We start from the raw sequence: 19,863 nt of genomic DNA on the forward strand, positions 1-19,863 counted from the left end.
GGGCTGCAGTAAAACGACCGTCTCGTGCGGTGGTTAAGAGCCAAGAGGCAGATTTATTCAATTCAACTTCAAATCTACCTAAGAGAGCCTTAATTGTGGAGACTCTCTCCTATCGCTTATTTACTAAACAATGCAATTGATAGTACAATACAAAAAGCTCATATTCAATGCTGCTATAAAACTACTACAGTATAACATCGATTTTCAAAACAGTACTTTTAGGGTGATTCAGCGTTAACAAAAACGTTTGTTGTCCAAGCCTTTTGACGGAAATTCTATGATTTTCCTCCAGATGGTTAAAAAAAAGCCTAATAAACACTCTACCTTTGAAAACGGTTGAAATTTTTGAAAATTTTGCGAGTTCTGAACTATTAAATGACGAGAGAAAATTACATCAAATAATGGATCCTCGAAATTTTTTTTTGTTTTGTTTACTATTCTGGAACCTGGCTTGCTATAAATAAACAAAGGGTCTCGAAAGTGTTAATACACTTAGGCGAACATATCCCCATCATTAGATTTTTGCCAAACATTGTAATTTTCGAAATATCGAAAGTGTCCGGTTTACCCGCTGTGTCCGTCTTACCCGACTTTCCCCTAAATTCAATTTTTGTTGCATCGAAAATCTAAAGACAGCAAAATGTTAGAATTTCAATTAAGTTTGTTTTCATATTTTTAAAAAAACACTCTACCATCGCTCAAACAGTATTTACTAGCAATCGAATGAAAAGTAGGTTTTTTAGACCACTTTTTTTTAACTGTTTGTGACCATTTCATTAAAAAAAAATTTAAAAAAATATTTCTTGTCTTCATCATGTAGGCATTAACTTTAGCTTTCATATGCATCAAGCAAATATTTTTTTAAACGTGTAACATATGAACTACAGCAGTTTTCGTGAGGCATGTTTTTTCGGATTTTTTTTCTTTCATGCTGAATAACGAGAAAACTTGTAACTTTAGCTGTATGTAATGTTCTAAACATATTTTACTGACATTACAAGGTTTCTTTTTATGTAAGTTTTGTTTAAATCGGTTTAACACGCCAAAAGTTATAACGATTTGAGTTTGTGGTGTCAAATTGACACTCCTAGTGCTGATTAGGGTAATGAAATCTAATGCGGATGAGGGTTAAGAAATAAATCTAAAACAATTAATTGCCCTGATACACATTATGTGTTTTCATAGGCATAGGCATTTTTTCTTAAAATATATTATTTATCATTCTATTTATTCAAGTTTCTCAAATTTTCATGGTGAAAAAACAGGAAAAAAAAAAGTATTTATTATAATCGGCTTCCCTGACTAAGTCGTTTCCGGAAAACACGCGTTTCACGTATGGAGATATTCATTGTATGGAAAAAACGACTGTGATAAATATTGGTTAAGTATATTTGTAAATTTTGAATGTGTGTTTTGATTCAAATTTTGAAATTTTGATTTCATACAATCTAATTATAAGTCTTTGATTTCTTTATCGAATAAAAGTCAATTTAATAATTTTATCACGATTTTCAAATTAATTTACGAGCTGTTCATCTTAATTTTGAATTCTAATTCTGGATCTGAACTCTGAACCTGGATTAAAAATTCTAGTGTCAAATCTTCAATATAAAAATTGAGTTATGAAAGTTTTTGTATTTTGAACCTTTTATTTCTGAACTTTTTATTTCTATCAAATTTCAATCCGACTTCTGAATGGAAATTAAGACATAAATTTCAAAATATGAATAAGATCTTTCAATTCCGGATCGCTATTTTAAAGTTTTTTTTTTTGTTTGAATGCTGCATAGCTGAATTCAAAAAAGGGTTTCAAAACAACTGAAAATGTATCAAATATTAAGGAATATAAGAAAGTGAATAGTTTGAGGTTCAAATCGATGTTTTTAGATTTTTGTTTAGAACTTTGGTTTTGAAGTATCTACTATGAAAATAATGTTAAACAACAACCTATAAAAACTTTTTCCAGCTTGATTTTCCTAAGCCCGAAGATTCAGAACAAGTTATTTTATCAACCAAAAATTATCTTTTTTAATTTATTTCATCATTGAAATCCTGTGAAAATTCTCTAAAGTTAAACTTAAGATTTTTTAAAGATTATCATCTTAAAAATGACTTCGAATATCTTTTACAATAGCGGTTTTCACCTATTTTGTGCTTTGTTCTTGGGCAACTTTTAATTTTAATTCCGAATTTTTGAATTGAATTCCTTGTTACCCATTCAAAAATTGATTTGTCTGAAACAAGAACAAAAATTCCCAATTATTATGTTTTAATTCATTTTATAACATAAACGGGACACAAAAATCTCATATTTGTGTGTTTGAATCTTTGATTTTGTTTATGATTTATTTCTTTAATTATTTATTTGTAATTCAACTTGTGAATCTGAATGAAAATTCCGAATGATTAAACTCTCATATATTTCAATTTTGGATCACCATTATGAAACTTTGAAAAGTTTCAATATTGTTTTCCAATCAAGAGTAAGAATTTCAAACCCTTGTAATAATTGGTTTGTAATTTATTAATGTTTTTTTTTTATTTCCGGAATGATGAATTTCGAACATGAAAAAAAACAAATTTTAGTTTGAATAATAATAAATTGTTTAAATATAATAAATTATTTACATATTCCACAATCCGATCAGAGGCAACAAATTTTGGTCTTTATAAAAAAAATAATTGGAACCAGAACATCGGAAATGTTTCAAAACTAAGCTTACCAGATATTTTCAGCACTTGTCCGGTCAGGGCAAATCCGGGCCCTCAAAATCCTCCTCGTTCCTGCGGCCATGATAATTTTGAAAGATTTTGTTTATAATCCAAATATTTTCTATAAATATGGTATTTTGAAGAACACGTGTGAAAAGGAAATGAACAGGAAGATACCGTTTCTCGACATGCTTCTCACACGACAAGAAGATCAGACAATAATAACAAGCTGGTATCAAAAACCGATCGCTAGTGGCCGCTTTTTGGATTTTTTGTCAATTCATCCACTTCACCAGAAAATTAACGTCGCGAAAAACTTCATCAGTCGTGTTGATCGACTATCTCCGAAAGTAGATGAGAAAACCAAAATCGAACTAATGAATTCTCATCTCAAACTAAACAATTATCCTGTTTCACTGCGACATAGGTTAATTAACAGTCGAAAATGTAAAAAGACAGTGGATTTGATTGAAACTGAGCAATGCAAATACAAATCCATCTCATACATTCCTGGATTAACCGACAAAATCGGAAAATTTCTAAGAACAGACTATTCATCGATAAAGTTAGCAACGAAAACGATTTCTAAAATAAAGCAGATTTTTACGAAAGTAAAAGATCCGGTACACAAGGACGATTTTTCGAACGTCGTTTACTCGATACCTTGCAATGACTGCGATTCTCAATATATTGGAATGACAACAAACACACTTAAGGTGAGGATTGGCGGACACAAATCGAACAAAAAGGCATTGGACAAACTGCGAAGCGAAGGAGTGGATAAAGACGACCCGCGAATGGCAAATTTGAATGGACAAACTGCATTACTTCATCACAGCATTAAACGCGATCACTCCTTTGATTTGAACAGCACGAGAATAATTGATCGTCACAATTATACTTCCGGTCTACAAACTTTAGAAATGTGTCACATCGCGAGGAATGGCAACACGGTAAATAAGAAGACTGATACTGAAGGGCTCAGTGTCATCTATGCCGGCATTTTCAACTCCATCAAAAACAAACAAAAACACACCAATACACATAATAATACATCAAACACACAAAATACAACAAACACACAAAATACAACAAACATCAGTAGTGGCTAGGTGAAAAACAACATCCAAAACAGTGAAAAGTATTTTTATATCCGTTTTCGTTTTCAAAACTTTCAAAAGTGTTATATCCATCTCAACCAGATCAATAGTAAGTAGAACAGATTCCAAGGAAGATTGCATGCAAGTAGAAAGCTCAACTTTTAATATTTCTGTTATACACCACAGACAACTGGACTTACATTTCCCAATTAGACAGTTTAGCAGATTCAAAAAACTTTTTGGACAATTAAAACGAGAAATTTCAGTAAGTACACCATATATTGTAACACCTTTTAAAACACATCATTAATCATGTTATATCAATAGACTCCTTGAAAAAGGCATAATAAATGCCGAAACGTCGGATGAAGAAATAAAAATCGTTTTATGATTTTTTCGTGACTGAAATTGCCGAAAATCAATTTATTCGTTTATAATTTTTTTTTGAATTTATGCCTTGAATATATTACGAATTCAAAATATTTCATAGGGCTGGTGATGTAGCTCAGTTGACAAAGCAGTTGCCTCCTAAGCCGATGTCCTAGAGCTCGAGTCATAAAGTAAACATCGAGCGCATTTGTACCTGGTTAGTGTAAAAAAAATCTTATTTCATGCTACTTTTTTTACTTTGATTTTCTTAGTATAAATGTTGTTGAAAAAGTGTTTTCAACTTATTTCGTGATTAAGCATAAATAAAACTAATTTCATAGGAAAAAGACATTTAAAACCTTTTTTAAATCATCAGTCCATGACTCTTGTTTTTTTTATTCTTTAAAGTAAATAAAATCTTTTTTCGGGGATATTTCTTATACAAGATAGTAAACTAATAAAATGGGGTTTGATAGCGTGTTTTCAGATGCTTACTGGTGTTTTTTTGCTTGTGCTTAAATCTATTTTAAATCATTATTTGCGTTCTTGAAAGCTATTCCAAGCTGCTTTCAACTTATTCCAGTGTAGGTGTTTAAGCACACATTTTTAATGACTTTATGTATTTTTTTTTTTTCGATGAATTATTTTGAGTGATTTGAAAGATCTTTAAGGACTGTCCCAACGGTGTATGCAAAACACGGTTTTCGACCTCGCTAAAACAGTCCGTCTGGCGCCGGTGGCGTAAATTGCTGTTTAAGCACAGTTATCGATTTCGAAATTCCCAACAGTTATACGCCAATTTTGGAACAGGATTTCAAAATATAAGCCTTCTGATTTAGACGTTTGGGGTTCACGATGAGAAAATTTTAGCCAATGATGATTATTTTCACACATGTTTGGGTAGCATTGATTGTAATAATTGTTTCTTTTTGAGAAATTATTTGAATGTTTTTTCCCGCCAGAACCAGTCAATACTTAACATAAATTGAGAAAACATGTTAACAAAAACCGAATTAAGTATAAAAAATGTATGTCACACTATTCTTGACTTCATATTTTAATAAATAGCTTTTGACCTCAACGAATTAGTGAGCCAAGTCAGCGTTTTTGAAGTTCAAACGTTATACGAATAAGATAAAATAAAATAACAGAAGCATCCTAATGAAATTATCGCAAAACAACAATAAACTTTTTTAAAAAAATTGAATATCAGTGTAATGACCGATTTTTGTCAAAAATTGTTAACAATATTTATAATCCATACGAACTATATATCATATTTCACAGTTTTTATATTAAAATTGTTTTCAAAATGATTTTTTTTTGTTTCAATTAAGCATTTTTTCTCGCTGCGTATAGTCATTTTGACTTTTTTTAAAGCTTCGCTCATTCAAAGATGAAAATCGGTTTCAACTGAATTCTGAAAACTGGTAGTCGTTCAATGAGCCAAAGTTTTGGTCAGAACTAGTCAGGTCGTTGTCAGTGAAGCAAGTTGAAACTAGTCAAAATGGTCAAAACCGATCCAGCTCGACAGAGGGTTTCTTTACGGCCCAGAAGAAATCGGTCGAAGTCAATTGGAAAAAGAAAGATATTCAATCGTCAATCCATTTCTACTTGTTTCGAACAAATTTCATTTAAAAGACTTTAAGTTGATGAAATCCTGGTAGAATAATGACGGTGTAAAACTCAAAACTTGACAAATTTTTCTATAAAAATTAGTATTTTCTTCTCATTTTTTGAGTGTCTGCAATAAAAGTGTACCAGTTTTAAATTTCACACCAGTGGGGAGCGCGTGTTTTAGCCGATTCCAAAATTTAAAATTGTGCTGATATACCTTAAACCAATATTTAAGCCTGAACCGTTGAAGGTGCTCTTAGTGAATGGAGAAAATTTGAGAAAATTTTATGTTAAGAAAATGGGCAATTTGGTTTTCGGATGTACTCGGATGAGCAAAACATGGTTCGAAAGATCTTGACAAGACCAGAATAAGTTTTTGTGGGGTAAAAAAAATGTACCATGGTGAAAAAAGTTATGAATTGAAGAAGTTGTATTGTACCTAAGATAAGCGTGACAAAATTGTTCAGGTAGGATTTTTTTTTAAATTTTTTTTAATTTCCACTCTTTAAATCAATAACTTTTTTTCAGTTTCAGCAGTTTTTTGACCCCTTATTAACTTTTGTCTCTTCAAGATCTTGCGAACGAAATATTGCTCATCCGTGTTCATTCAAAAAAGAATTGTCCATTCTGGCAGATTTTGCTGATTTTATACTGAAAACACTTTCTTTGTTTTACATCTTTATTCTTCCACTATAACTTTTTTTGCCTCATAGTTATCTCAACCCGTTTTTGTCAAGATCTATCGATCCGTACATTTCACTTCCGTGTTTGTGAGACAATCACCCAAGCAACCAAAAGTATAAACAAAAACAGGTTCGATAAAGCTTACTAAGTCCCATCAATGATCTGAAGTTCGTTCTTTGCAGCTCTAATTTTTAGTTCTTTTTAGATACTTTCAATTTCCAAAACAAGTCATAATAACCTTTTATTCAGCTTCCTCAGGTTATTTATTCAGCTTAAAAAAAAAAATTAAATGAGCAAAACAAAAATCTTTTTTTATTTCAATTTCACCCAATTGATCAGTTCATATCACCTTCCCTTGATAATTTACTATATTCTACACGTTGCCGCCATGATTTGACAAATTGCTGTTGGCCGAGATTTTTTCAATTTGCTACTCATTACTGCTACTGCTTTTTTTCTACATTTGCTTCATATATCGCACCAGAATGGCCACTCAAGTGATCAGATTACTTATTGAAAAAAAACATGCCCGGCTTGGGGATTGAACCCCAACCTTTGTGGTGCCAATCGATCACGCTGCCACGAGGCCACGCCTAAATGTTGTTCTTGCTGAAACGCAATCTCGAAGTGGTGATAAAATTTTGTAGCATACCTGCAGGCGCACCTGCAGCCAGGAAGAAAGAACCTCAATGCACTTTTTGTGAATTAGTAAATCCTGTTTAGGGAAAATTTGCGCACTTTTGTGCCCTTTATGTGACTTAAGTCCCCTACAACGTACATATAAAACTCTTTCGCATACTTTCAGGTTCATCAACGAGTACATATAATTAACTCAAGGGAATTGGGCAGATGTTTCTCTTTGTAAGACGCTATGTAACTTTTAAAGCCCTCAGTTAAGTGAATATGTGACTTTGGTTGCTTGGGCAAGTTCCATACATTTTTGCCTAGTCTCCTTTGTACACCTTCAATGGACTTTTTTTTATCAAACTTTACATTAATTCATTGTTTCCTTCCTTAATTGGGAGTTCCAGTTTTTTCACAGTATTTTTAATTTTAAAATCCAGGATCACAAATTGTTTGGAAACAAGGATTTTATATTTGAGTTTAAACAGGAATCTAAAATTTTAATTTCCTTTTAAAACTCTAAGTTCACACATTATTAAGAAATCGACTCAGCCTCAACAAATTGCAACTGCAACATACATATCGAACTACAACTTTGATCTTGTCTCAAGTTTGTTCAATCACTTGGGGAGTTCAAAACCAGCTGTTGCTGGATCAAGATCTAGATCTGACTCGAGGGACTCAGTAACAGAAACCAGATCTGCCTCCAAACATACCCATTTGATCAAATCTCGTTGAGTCCAAGTCGAAGAAGAAAATGAAAGAAATAAAATCTCTTCCCGTTGCTTGACTTGCATTGGGCGACTCTCAGCGGTTGATTGCCATGACCAAGTTTAAGGCCGGATTTTGCACAAACCACTATATCTACTCTTGAGAGAAACCGTTTCGTCGAAGTCACAGTCGAGGTTCAGCCAGTCAGTCTCGAGATCTTTACGTAATCTTGAACTGGCTCTGGGCCTAGCAGCGGTCGATGACTGGAATTGGCGGTTGTGTTTTGGTTTCTCGTTTCTTCCGTTTCTTGGGGATGTTTCGATTTTTTTTGGCGATGTTTATGTTGAGAAAGATTGACACGTCTGGTTCAGAATTCAGGTTCACTTTCGGTTTTGAGATCATGTGTAGATGAATTATTACTCCTTTTATGCTCGGAGCTCGCAGTCGAAAGTGAAAGCCGGTCGATTCACTTTCCTCTGATTTTTGAAAAAAATTGATACAGAAATTTCTTTATTTCAACTTTTTTGATAAGAAATATTTGAAGAAAAAAGAAGGTAAATCTCAGCAAGACGATTTTTTTTAACCACAATTGTTTCAAGTTTGACCACGCTTTAAAAAATTATGATTTTTGTATCAAAACTCAAAATTTTTCGAGAGTTTTGAAACTAAATCTTGTTTTTTTTCCACGAAATATTCAAAACAAAAAAATCCCACGAGACAAACATCATCAAAGTGGTTTTTATCAATACCGTCTTTATGGTTCCAGTTTTTCCCATTTCGCATGCCTGGAACCAATTTGATCCGTATATGTCTCGTTCGGCAAAATAAAAACACACCCGCGATAATCATAGAGTAGGGGTATGAATATTTATTAAACTTCCAACACACCTCCATGGAAGATAACGGCAGGCTAACGGAATCTTGTCACATTATCGCATAACAGAGTGAAAAAGATGTCGTCACAACAACAACAACAAATTGGACGACATCGAAGATCGAAACCGGGCGCAGCTTAGCAGATCATTGAACTTTGATATGAAAATTATTCAAATATGGAGCCGCGCAAAACCGGTATGAAAACCACAGGATCGTGGATCCGTTTTTGGTTTGCTGCTAGTAATGATTGCATAGTTTCGTGAAATTCATCGCGAAATTTTCGCTTTACATTTCCAAGAGGGTTTGTGTAACGAACCGGTTTGATTTTATTTTTTGGCAGGATTCAGTTGAATGATTCGCTAGCTTTTTGTCTCTCTTTTCTTAAGGCTGATGCCGAAAAATGAAAACGGAAACTCTCACTTGAACTATGGAACTAGAAAGTGGTTTTCTTCGTTGTACAGTTGTGACATCATTTTTATCTAATCTTTACAAAAAAAAACTAAAAATATGACGTTTCTCACGAGAATCTTTAAATAGACAGTTCAATCGCAGAAATTAGAAGCACGTATTGAACTCGGGCTTCGCACACATGTTGCTGATATTAAAATGCAAATCGCTTCTTTCTCCTTTTTACTTTTCCTCCAGCACCATATCTCTGTCTGGATGTTTTTCTACTTTTACATCTCTTTCCCAAGAGCAATCCAGGAGCAATATACTGTTGGAAATCCTTTTTTCCAGCCATCTGCTTGTAGTACCCTCAAGTAGGATATTCAAAAGCATCAGAGGACAACTTCCACGCATGCAGTGGATCGGTTTTATTGAATTTTCTCATCGTGTTATCAACTCATTGTTGGATGGCAGAACAGCGAGTGTCAATTCATGTTCATCTGAAGGGTTTCTATTTTGTTTAATCTTTATCGAGCTATAAATGAAAAAAAAAAAATGAATCAGGGTCTTTTCATCAGAGTTTGGTGAATGGTAAAATTAAGAATGGATGAGAAAGCAGTTTGAAGAGCACCTTTAAAAACATTTCTATGTCACATAAAAATCTTTAAAGTTACATAAATTATTGCTTGTTTCTTCAATGTAAAGGAAATTTTTTTCATTGTGACTAATTCTTATAAGATTTTTGATTTTTCGGACAAGTAAAAAATAATGCCCAGAAATCCTGATCAGGGTCGGCACAAGAATGATTAGTAGTCAGATGCCGAAGTCAAGATAACGAATAAAAATCTAAGATCAGTTTCAAGATTGGAGTCAAGGATCAAAATTTAAAAACTAAAAACCCAGATCTCTCGGGTTAGGATTTCAGATCAAGATCAAGAATCAGAATCAGAGTCCAAATTCTTATAAATAAATTTAAATTTTATAAACTGTGACCCAGAGATTATTTTTGTCTCAAACATTCAGTCAGTGAAACTGTTTTTATTTAAGAAATGAATTCATTTGTGAAATTTGAAATTTTGTTTTGAAATACATGCGAATAACAAAACTCCCTGAAATTTGAACTAACATAGTTATATTCATTTCTTCACATAAATTTTAATTTTGATTACGAAAATTTTTCTCGAATATTGGAAAATGTTTCAAATCGAAAAAAATTGAAACGAATAGGTACTATATCGAAAATTTTACATTAAAATTGAACATACCTACTGGAAAAGCAGAGGCGAAACGAGATTATAATAGAAACAAATGGAAAATAAATGAATTCAAGCAAGAGAATGAACGAACAATTGGAACAATTAAATTGAACCTAACACGAAAAAAGAACGTTAAAAAAACTTTCACACTTCACGATCAATGAAAACAAAATCAATTATGAAGGTGCAATCAAAAATATGATTAAATTGATATGCGATGAAAAATATTTGCGTCAAAAAGTGAAAATTTCAGTAAGAGCACTATGTTGAGAAATGCTTGACTAATCGATTTGATAATAAATACTTCAAAGTCCAGTGAAAAAAAACATAGAAAGCAAAGAAAACAAAACATAAAAGTGATTGAAAGTATAAATGAAACATGAAATTTCAAAGCTTAAAAGAATAAATACCGTAAATACCATGAATTTTTACAAAATAGAAACAGAGGCTCACTGACGGGACTTGAACACACAATTTTCGTTTTAGTTTTTTTTCTTTATTTGATATCAATGTTTCTCTTAAACTTTCCATCATAATTTTCTCAAACCAAGACGAACTCAGAACATAAGATTTGGTTTAAAACAGTCAGAATTCAAAGAGTTTAGCTCTGTGCAGCATTTTGACATTTTGATTGTTCAATGAATTCATTTTGTTTCCATTTTGCATTACAGTCTTCACGTGTTTACTTAAATTCTTGTGTATTTAAACATCTTGAACATTGAATTTAATTTTTTTTAGTACTCGTGAAAATTACTTTTTATTTTAGGGTTATTTCATATAAAATTAAACTAAAAATTCATTGATCGTGTCCTTTTACTGTCCATCCTTATTGACTTTTTTTTCTTTAAATTTCTTACCATCATGGCATTTAATAAAAAAAAAACTTGATTTACTCTTAAATCTTATGAACGAATGTTTTCTTTTTGTATCGATGCCTTTTTTAATTATTTTTTAATTTTTTCTTGTTTCATATCCTTTTTATCAGTTTCGTTTCAAATCTTCTTTTCACAATACATTCTTTATTTTTATTTCAGACACTTATAAAAAAATTTTTTTTGTAAACAAAGTTTTGAAATTTTGAAGTTTAACTGAAATGAATATTCAATTATTATTTTTGGATTAGCTCTAGTTTTCCAGAATAATTATGAAAATATGACTTTTTTTTAAACTTGTACTTTACAAAAGTTTCAAAAAATCAATGTTTTAATTCTATTATTGATTTTCCTGAGTTCTCAGAAAAAAGTTATCAGGTATCAGAAAAGGGGTAGGCTTGATAGCGGCACGTTATCCAAACAAACGGGAAAATTGTGCCTAGCCTTTTTTTTACAGATTTCATCATATACCTGAGAAACCTGAAAACCATAAAAGGATTAGAAAATAAATAAATATTTAGGGCATGAAGCCGATCCCCGTAGGAATTTTGAAGCATTGAAGCTTATAACCACATTGGGTGAAAAATGACAGATTGTTATTTTAGTTTAAATTCTTAGAATGAGATACACTTATATCAGGATAGGCGGGAGTACATAAAAGTTTTCTAGCAATCGAAAAACAGGCATATAAGAGCTAAAAGAATCACACATTATTGATTCACAACTACAAAACTCAGGAGATTTGAGTTTACAATGATCAGAAAATGTTCTAACCAGGATGCTACAATGAGGGCAAATAAACGATTTTATAATGGCAAAGTTGGCATTTAGCCTGTCCACATAGGGATTTTTAAGCAATGAAGCTTTTTTTCAATCAAAATATTGGAAATAAGGACTTTTTTTTAACTTCCTTTGTTAAATTCTGACATACATTTAAAAAAAAAATGAAGTCGGGCAAAAGAGGGACATGTACACACTAAGTGGAAGGTAAATATAGGTACAATAGTACCTCTGAATCATAGCTTAACCATACAGGAGATTCAGAACACAAAGTCTTGATTTTATATATTTTTATTTAACTGACCAGTTAGCGCTCTGGTTAGACGACTACAACGAGCTTCTGTGACGCCAAATTTGAAAGAAGCGATATTAACACTGCACGAAGCTGTAGCAGTGGATTCCAGAACCAGGATTGACGTATGATACGAAATATCAGAGTACGATATTAAAGGAGCTTTGACTCTTCTTTACACTATAACCATTCTAAAGCTAAGGGGACATGTGTCAATACGAGAGAAGTGACATATATTAGGTGAAACAGATATGACTGTCGACATGCGATACAAGTTTTGATCAAAAACTTGATTTAATAGGGAATATTGAGGCCTTTTGGCAACCTAAAAGAAATTTTTTTTTTCCACGGAAACGATATTTGTACGGCTTCAATGATTGAATAACCATGACGCAATTTTAAAAATTAAATATCTTTATATGAACGGACATTTACCTCCACAAAATTCTGTTACCAATCCAAAGATAGAAGGGACTGAATACTTGTCCATTATAAGGAAAATACACTACTTTTGCGCTTGACGTTACAGATATAACTGATGTAATTTAGATCATATTCTTCTATGATTTCAGAAGCAATGGGACCGTAAGCGATGCGTTTGCGATTCACATTTGAACACTTGTGAAGAGATTTTATTGAACGGAGTTACTCGGAGAGCAAAGAGATTTGTTAAATGAAAAATCATATTCCAAATTGGTAAAACGAGAAAATATGGAAGAATACAGAAAAAAGTTATGAAAGTATTGATTCGTAATTTTTTTTTCGTTTCTGCAGAATACTAGAATTTTGACAAACTTAAAAAAAAGATTAAAGATTAGGGAACCTATGATATTTATAAAAGCTTGGTTAAAATCATTTGCGGTCTTCAACAAATTTGTTAAATAAGTTAAGTTCTTCAATATTTAACACTTAAGGAAATTCCTTAATACTTTTTCTGTTTCTTAAGATGTTTGAAATTGTTGATATTTTTGTGTGTCTAAATTTCTCATGGCACTGTATCTCTTATACTCCAATAAAAGACAACAGATGGATCCTTGATTGTATGAACAATTGATAGATTTACAATCTGTTTTTAAGTTTTCATTTTGGGATACCCTAATCCGGGGAAACATTGATCATTTTTTTCAATATTTTTTTTTCTGTTAAGGAGAATGTGGCATGTTTTATATTTATTAAACCAGTACGGGACACCTATGAACGTAAAACATGATTGCAGAAATTTATTAGACTACTTTAGATTCGATTTAAAAATCGATTTTGTATTTGTTTAGAATTTGATGCGTTGGGGTAACAGTGATCAATCACTATTTTGACGATTTTCACAAGATTTCTTGAAAAAAAAAAAGATACTAATCACCTTCATAATATTTGCAAATGCTAGTCATTGATAAACTAAGGCAGTTCGTGTGTTAAAGCCGAACAACTATTAAAATCGAAAGATGGACAATGCTGCTGCATAAATTATGGGGCTAACTTTTTTTTTCATTACTTTAGAATTTTAACTCCAAAAAATTAATTAAATTTTGCATTCATTCAATTCTCTAGGCTCTCGCTCTATCTCCATTTAATTTTTTTCCCTAAATCTTTACCATTTGATAGGGTTTCTAGCCTTTTGTCTTAGAATGGCTTACTTTTGGAAATCGTCCCTATTTTTCAAATATCAAAAATTAACCTCAAAATACAACAAGAACTACACCAAAACTATAAATTTACTAAAGAAGAATGTTAAACTGTCACATAAATCAACCTGCTGCTTCTGAATGCTTTGATTTCGTAAGGAAGAGTGTTTTGTTTGCGAGCATTCGAAAAAAAAACATATATTTCAAGATTTTGAAATAACATTTTTACTTACATTAGAAATTTTCAAAAAACAAACCAAGTTTTTTCAATTTGAAACTCAATTTAAAGGTTTTTAAACGTAGAAAAATGTTATAAGATACTTTAACTTTAGACTTAGTTATTGATGATTATGCGGAATAATTTCATGTTTAACAAGAAATATTCATTTCTTCAGTTAAATTTTAATTTTGATAACAAATAAAATTTTAGAACACTGGAATAAGTTTATAATCACAAAATAAAAAGCAAATAGATACTAAATCGATAATTTTCTTAAAAATAGGGCATACCTACTCGAAAATTTAAAAAAAGCAATAATAGATCATAGAAGAAAAAAATGGAAAATTAAAGAATTTAAGCATGAAAACAAACGAAGAATTGGAACATCAAAAAAGAATCCAACACGAAGCAAATGCGTTTAAAAAAAAACCTACAAACCTCGCGATTATTAAAAGAAAAATCGATAATAAAGGTGCAATCAAAACTGTGATTAAATTGATATGCGATAAAAAAAAATTTGCGTCAAAAAGTGAAAACTTTCACATAAACAAGAAATTTAATGAGAAATGATCGACTTACCGAATTTAAAATAAAAACTTTAAGGTCGTGTAAAAAAACATTATAAAATGAAAAGATTAAAAATGTTAAATAAAACGGATTCTATTAAACAAGGTTCATTTAAATGCACGTAGTAAGATAGATTATAAAAAAAAACATCACATTTCACTTTTTTTTTGTAAATTACGTTAATAGGAATATTTGGAGACATTTGAGAATTTAAACATTTTGAATAATTTTTTTGGGCCTCGAAAATTTTGTTTTTAGCGGCTTCGTTCAAAATCGAATAAGAAATGCAGCAGAAATATATTAGATGTTTGATTCCGAATATATTTATTCAATGATAACTTTTCACAAATTTTCGAAGGTTATAGAACAAAGTTGCCACAATTTTTTCAGATCGTATCCTAGCCGGACAAATCCGGGCAGATTTATATAAAACCGGACAAAATCCGGGAATTTGACTTCAAGATTGATGACTATTAGTCCGGTCAAATTTTGTTAAACCCCAAAAATCAAGAAAATTTTTTTTTTCATTTCAACTTTCGGACATATTTTATATTGTACTTAAGGTTTCCAAAAAACCATTTACGATTAATTTTTTAAAACTTGCTCATAAAAATTCGTTTAAGACGCATCAATAAAAAAACATCAAAATTTGATTTTTTTTTTTGTTCGATTTGCAAAAAAAAAGTGAAAAATCCGGTCAAAATTTGGGCGTTTTCCAATAAAATCCGAGTTACCGGGCCAGGCCGAACTGTTTCAAATTTTTTTATTAAACATCCAAGCAAACCCGGATTAAAACGGCAAATCTGGCAACTTTATGAAAGAAAATTTTAGAGAAACATAAAAATTTCAAAGAAAAAAATTAAAATAGTTAAACCGTAAATATTATAAATTTTTCGAAAAAGAAACAACTGATCACTGATGGGATTTGAACCCAAAATTCCGCATCAGTTCTTCCTTTCTTTGATGTTTCTCTAAAACTTTCCATTGCCTTAATTTGTTAATTTTTTTTAAACAAAGCCGAACTCAGAACATTATATTTGGTTTAAAATACTCTGAATTCAAATTGTTAGCTCTGTGTAGCTTGTTAACAATTCGATTATTCGATAATTTCATTTTGTTTCTTTTTCATTCTTATCTCTTAGTATTCACTTAAATTCTTGTGTATTTGAACATTGCATTTTAAATGGTTTTCAATACTCGAGATACTTGTTACATATATGCAGCCCCCATGTTTCATTTTTTTTGGCAACATTCGAATTTGGCAACATCCAATTTTGGCGGATGTGCATAGATCGAACGTACTTTAGAATCAACATTTCCATTCAGGACCAAAATACAACAAAAACAAAAGTTTTTCAAAAAAAAATTCTAAGTTACTCAAAACTGACAAAAAAATAAAAAATCTCAAAAAGTTCAAAAACAAATACTATCCTAAGATTAAAAATGACAAAAAACACCTACTAAAAAATGATGAAGAATGAATTAAATCAGCAAATATTACAAAAAAAAAAACAAACACTATAAAAAAAACAAGAATTATGAAAAATGTATCAAAAACCTTATAAAAAATGACTAAAAATGGTCGGAAAATGACAGAAAATAACGTGAATGATAATAAAAATTATATATTTTTTTAAATTTGACAAAAAACCTAAAGAAAAAAAGCCGTTTGATTTTGGCAAAAATCAATTTTTGCAACATTCAATTTTGATAACCTTCGATTTTGGCAACATTCGATTTTGGCGACACAAAACGTTCGGCCGTGTTGCCAAAATCAAACGAGGTCTGTATTCGAGAGTAATGCCAAATTAAATTAAAAAATGCTTATTGTTTTTGTCCATTCTTAATGACTTTTTCCTCTTTAAATCTTGTATGCTTTTTTTCATCACTCTAAATTCTTATGAACCAATTTCTTCCCATTTGAATTGATGACTGATGATGTTTTTATTTTCATTTTGAACATTCTCTTGTTTTTTTGATTATTTCGATGTTTCATTATCTTTTCAACTGTTTTGTTTATTACATTCTTTTCTAAATAAATTTTCTATTTTTAGATCTGAAAATTTAAAAAAAAATATGTCTTTTATCATAGTTAAGAAACTTTGAAGCTAAACTAGAATAAATAAACAATTATTATTTTCCTAGCAGCTCCAAATTTCGAGACAAATTTTGAAAATATGTTTTTTGTTTTTTGAAAATATGGAACGTAGCAGTAATTTTAGAAATCAAGGTTTTTATTCAAATATCAACTTTCCCGTATACCGCGCATAATTTCAAGTTCTGAGATGAAAATTGTTGGTAGAAGTTTTCGTTCTGTAATTTTTTTTCATTTCTGCAAAGAACAAGAATTTTTACGAAATATCACAAAAGATTTTAAGGAAACGGGGACTTATCATATTTCTAAATGCATGGTTCAAAGCGTTTGCAGAATTCAAAAATTTTATAAAATAAGTTTTTCGCTATTTTAAATTGAAAACTTAAATGCATTTCTGGATTGTGGCTCCTGAAATCTTAAAAATGGTTGTTCTGATCTTGTTTAAAAAATTGTTGTTTTATCTATCTCAATTTCGAAAAATTGAGGGGTTTTATTTTCTTATCCACTATCTTTCTTTTACTCAAATAAAAGACAAGATCTTATTCCTTGATTGGATGAAGGAAAACTAATAGATTTACAATCTGTTTTTAGTTTCAATTCAGGGATATATTGAAAACTGATCAATTTTTAAAATTTCAACACGCCATATCACCATAATTCAAATAAGGCTTGTTCCATGGCCCCGTCAATTAGGCGGAGAGGGGGGGAGGTGTTTTCCAAATTTGACTTAAAAATTACATTAGAGAATATGCATACTTAAGTAGGAAACTGATTTTTTGCCATTTTCTTACTCATGAACATCACACAAACTCGAAGAAAAAAAATATACTGAAATGATTCAATAATTATCAGAATAAAAGTTTTAAATCAATGTTATTTCTGGTAAGTTTTAAATAAATTATTCTTAATGTTGATTTTGAACAAAAAAAGTCTAAGAAAACACTAGAAAATAAATGCAAATTAAAGCTTCGCTCATAAGATTCAGTGCACAGGAATAGAATTAAAAAATATAAAACTACATTTAAAAAAAAAATCCAAAGTTTAAATAAATTTCAGATCAGATGCTTGAAAAATGTTAAGCAAAATGATTATAATATAGAATGCTATTATAATCAATTTGGTAAACATTTTTAAACATCTGATCTGAAATTTATTTTAAAATTCGGATTAAATTTCTTTTTAAGTAAAGTGTTAAATTTTATGAATTTTATTTCTAATCAGATTTATCAATATTTCATTCCTTCATGATCAATTAAAGGGTTGATTGAAACACTCTTCTGTAATATCTTTAATTTGAAGTAGTGTTTAGTAACAATTTAAAATGGGTATTTTTGATAAGGAAAATGAAATCCAACTTGAACATAAGAGAATTTGTTCAAAACACAAAGATGATAATTGAGTTTAATTTGAAAAAAAAGAAAACATTTAATTTTTATTCAGTGCCAGTGACCAAAGTCAGAAAAAGAATTCTTATTTAGATTCAAATTCTTTCAGCTATCAAAATGAAAAGAATAATTAGATTATTTTTCTTGAAGTTCACAATAATAACTTTGAATATTGAAAATGAAATATGATCAATTCATCGTCACTGAAAAAGTACAGGTTGGGAAATGAGTGATTCCTAGAAAGAATCTAAATCGATTTCAAAGCTAATAAAAATAAAAATAATAAATTCCAAGTTATGATGTTTATATTAAAAGCACAAAGCAAATACCATTTTAGGTAAATATTGCGCAAGAAAATGAAGCTGTTAAGTTGCTATATCGTATCATTTTTCAAACTTTTCATAGGCTACGGTTGCCAGATTGCCTGAATATTTTATAAAAAAATTTGGGAAAAGTCCGGTCCGGCCCGGTTGCTCGGATTTTGAATGAAAATGCCCGGATTTTGTCCGAATTTATTCTCACTTTTTGCCAAACCAAACAGAAAAAAATAACAAAATGTTTTTTTAATTTATACATACGTCCAAAACCAAAATTTTATAAGCAAGTTTTTTTTCTTGATTTTCGTTCAATTGATCCTGGGTTTTGACAAATTTGTCCGGATTTTCGGTGCAAAATTTTTTAATCTAATGCCTGGATTTTGCCAGTTTTTCAGATAAAATAGCCCACATTTATCAGGCCCAGACATCTGCTGAAAAAGTACTGGTCATCTTATCATAAAACAATGAAAAGTTCATTCGATTGAAAAAAGATGATAAAAAATAAAAAAAATTATTGAAATGTTTTTTTGTATTTTAAATCGTTTAAAAAGTTTCAAGTTTCTAGTTCTGAATAATTTTTTGTCGCCGCCGATTGAACTATTAGTTCCTTGAAATGCAAAATCAAGAAACAAAGTTTTTCATTTTTAGAAGTTTATGTTCCCAGAAGATTGTGTTTTGTGAACACATAAATTCAGAATTGAAAAGAAAGACTTAGTTTTTAGAAACATTTTTAAAAAAAATTTATTAGATGGAGTCTATTTATTTGAAAATTTAAAAAAATTACAATGAGTATTAAGAAAATTATTTGATAATTAAAATAGAATGTTCATTCATTTCATCGGCCTTTTAGGAAAAAGTTATGTTCTTTAATAAGAACTGAAAAAAAAAATTTGTTCCATAAGGGACAAATTTATGATATGAAATGAAAATGCTCTTAATCGAATTCTACTCACTCTTTTTCTATATCAATTCATTTCTTCAAACTTTCTATCCGCCTATAATTTCTGAAATATTTAAACATTCCTACTAAAAGAGCAGAACTTTCCAAATGAAAATAAAATATGAAGATGAAAATGATAGTTTTTGAACAATCTAGAATAAAAAACAAATAAATATGTCTAACAATAGTAGATTTTTTTCTAACTTTTGGAAATTTAAATGATAGTTCGAGATTCAGCATATTTGTGTTAATGTATAAATAATTGACTCAGTAGATTGTAGCATTCTGGACTCGAATCTTTTATCAGATTGTATCTATTACCTCCCGTTTTGGTGGTATAGAATTTATAAGTTTAAAAATGAATAAATTTTTCGTGAAACAATTAATTGATAACCGATCCACCAATCTACAGGGATAAAAAAAAATTATTATGAATTTTT

At 30.2% G+C, this 19,863-nt stretch overlaps 1 protein-coding gene across 8 annotated transcripts in view; it reads right to left on the minus strand.

Moving 5' to 3' along the window:
* LOC129744475 (msx2-interacting protein-like) overlaps window positions 1-19,863 on the minus strand; it is a 523,727-nt gene that overhangs the window by 279,608 nt on the left and 224,256 nt on the right. The window lies entirely within an intron of this gene.

Source organism: Uranotaenia lowii, chromosome 2 (genome assembly GCF_029784155.1).
Source record: "Uranotaenia lowii strain MFRU-FL chromosome 2, ASM2978415v1, whole genome shotgun sequence".
Lineage (NCBI taxonomy): Eukaryota > Metazoa > Arthropoda > Insecta > Diptera > Culicidae > Uranotaenia > Uranotaenia lowii.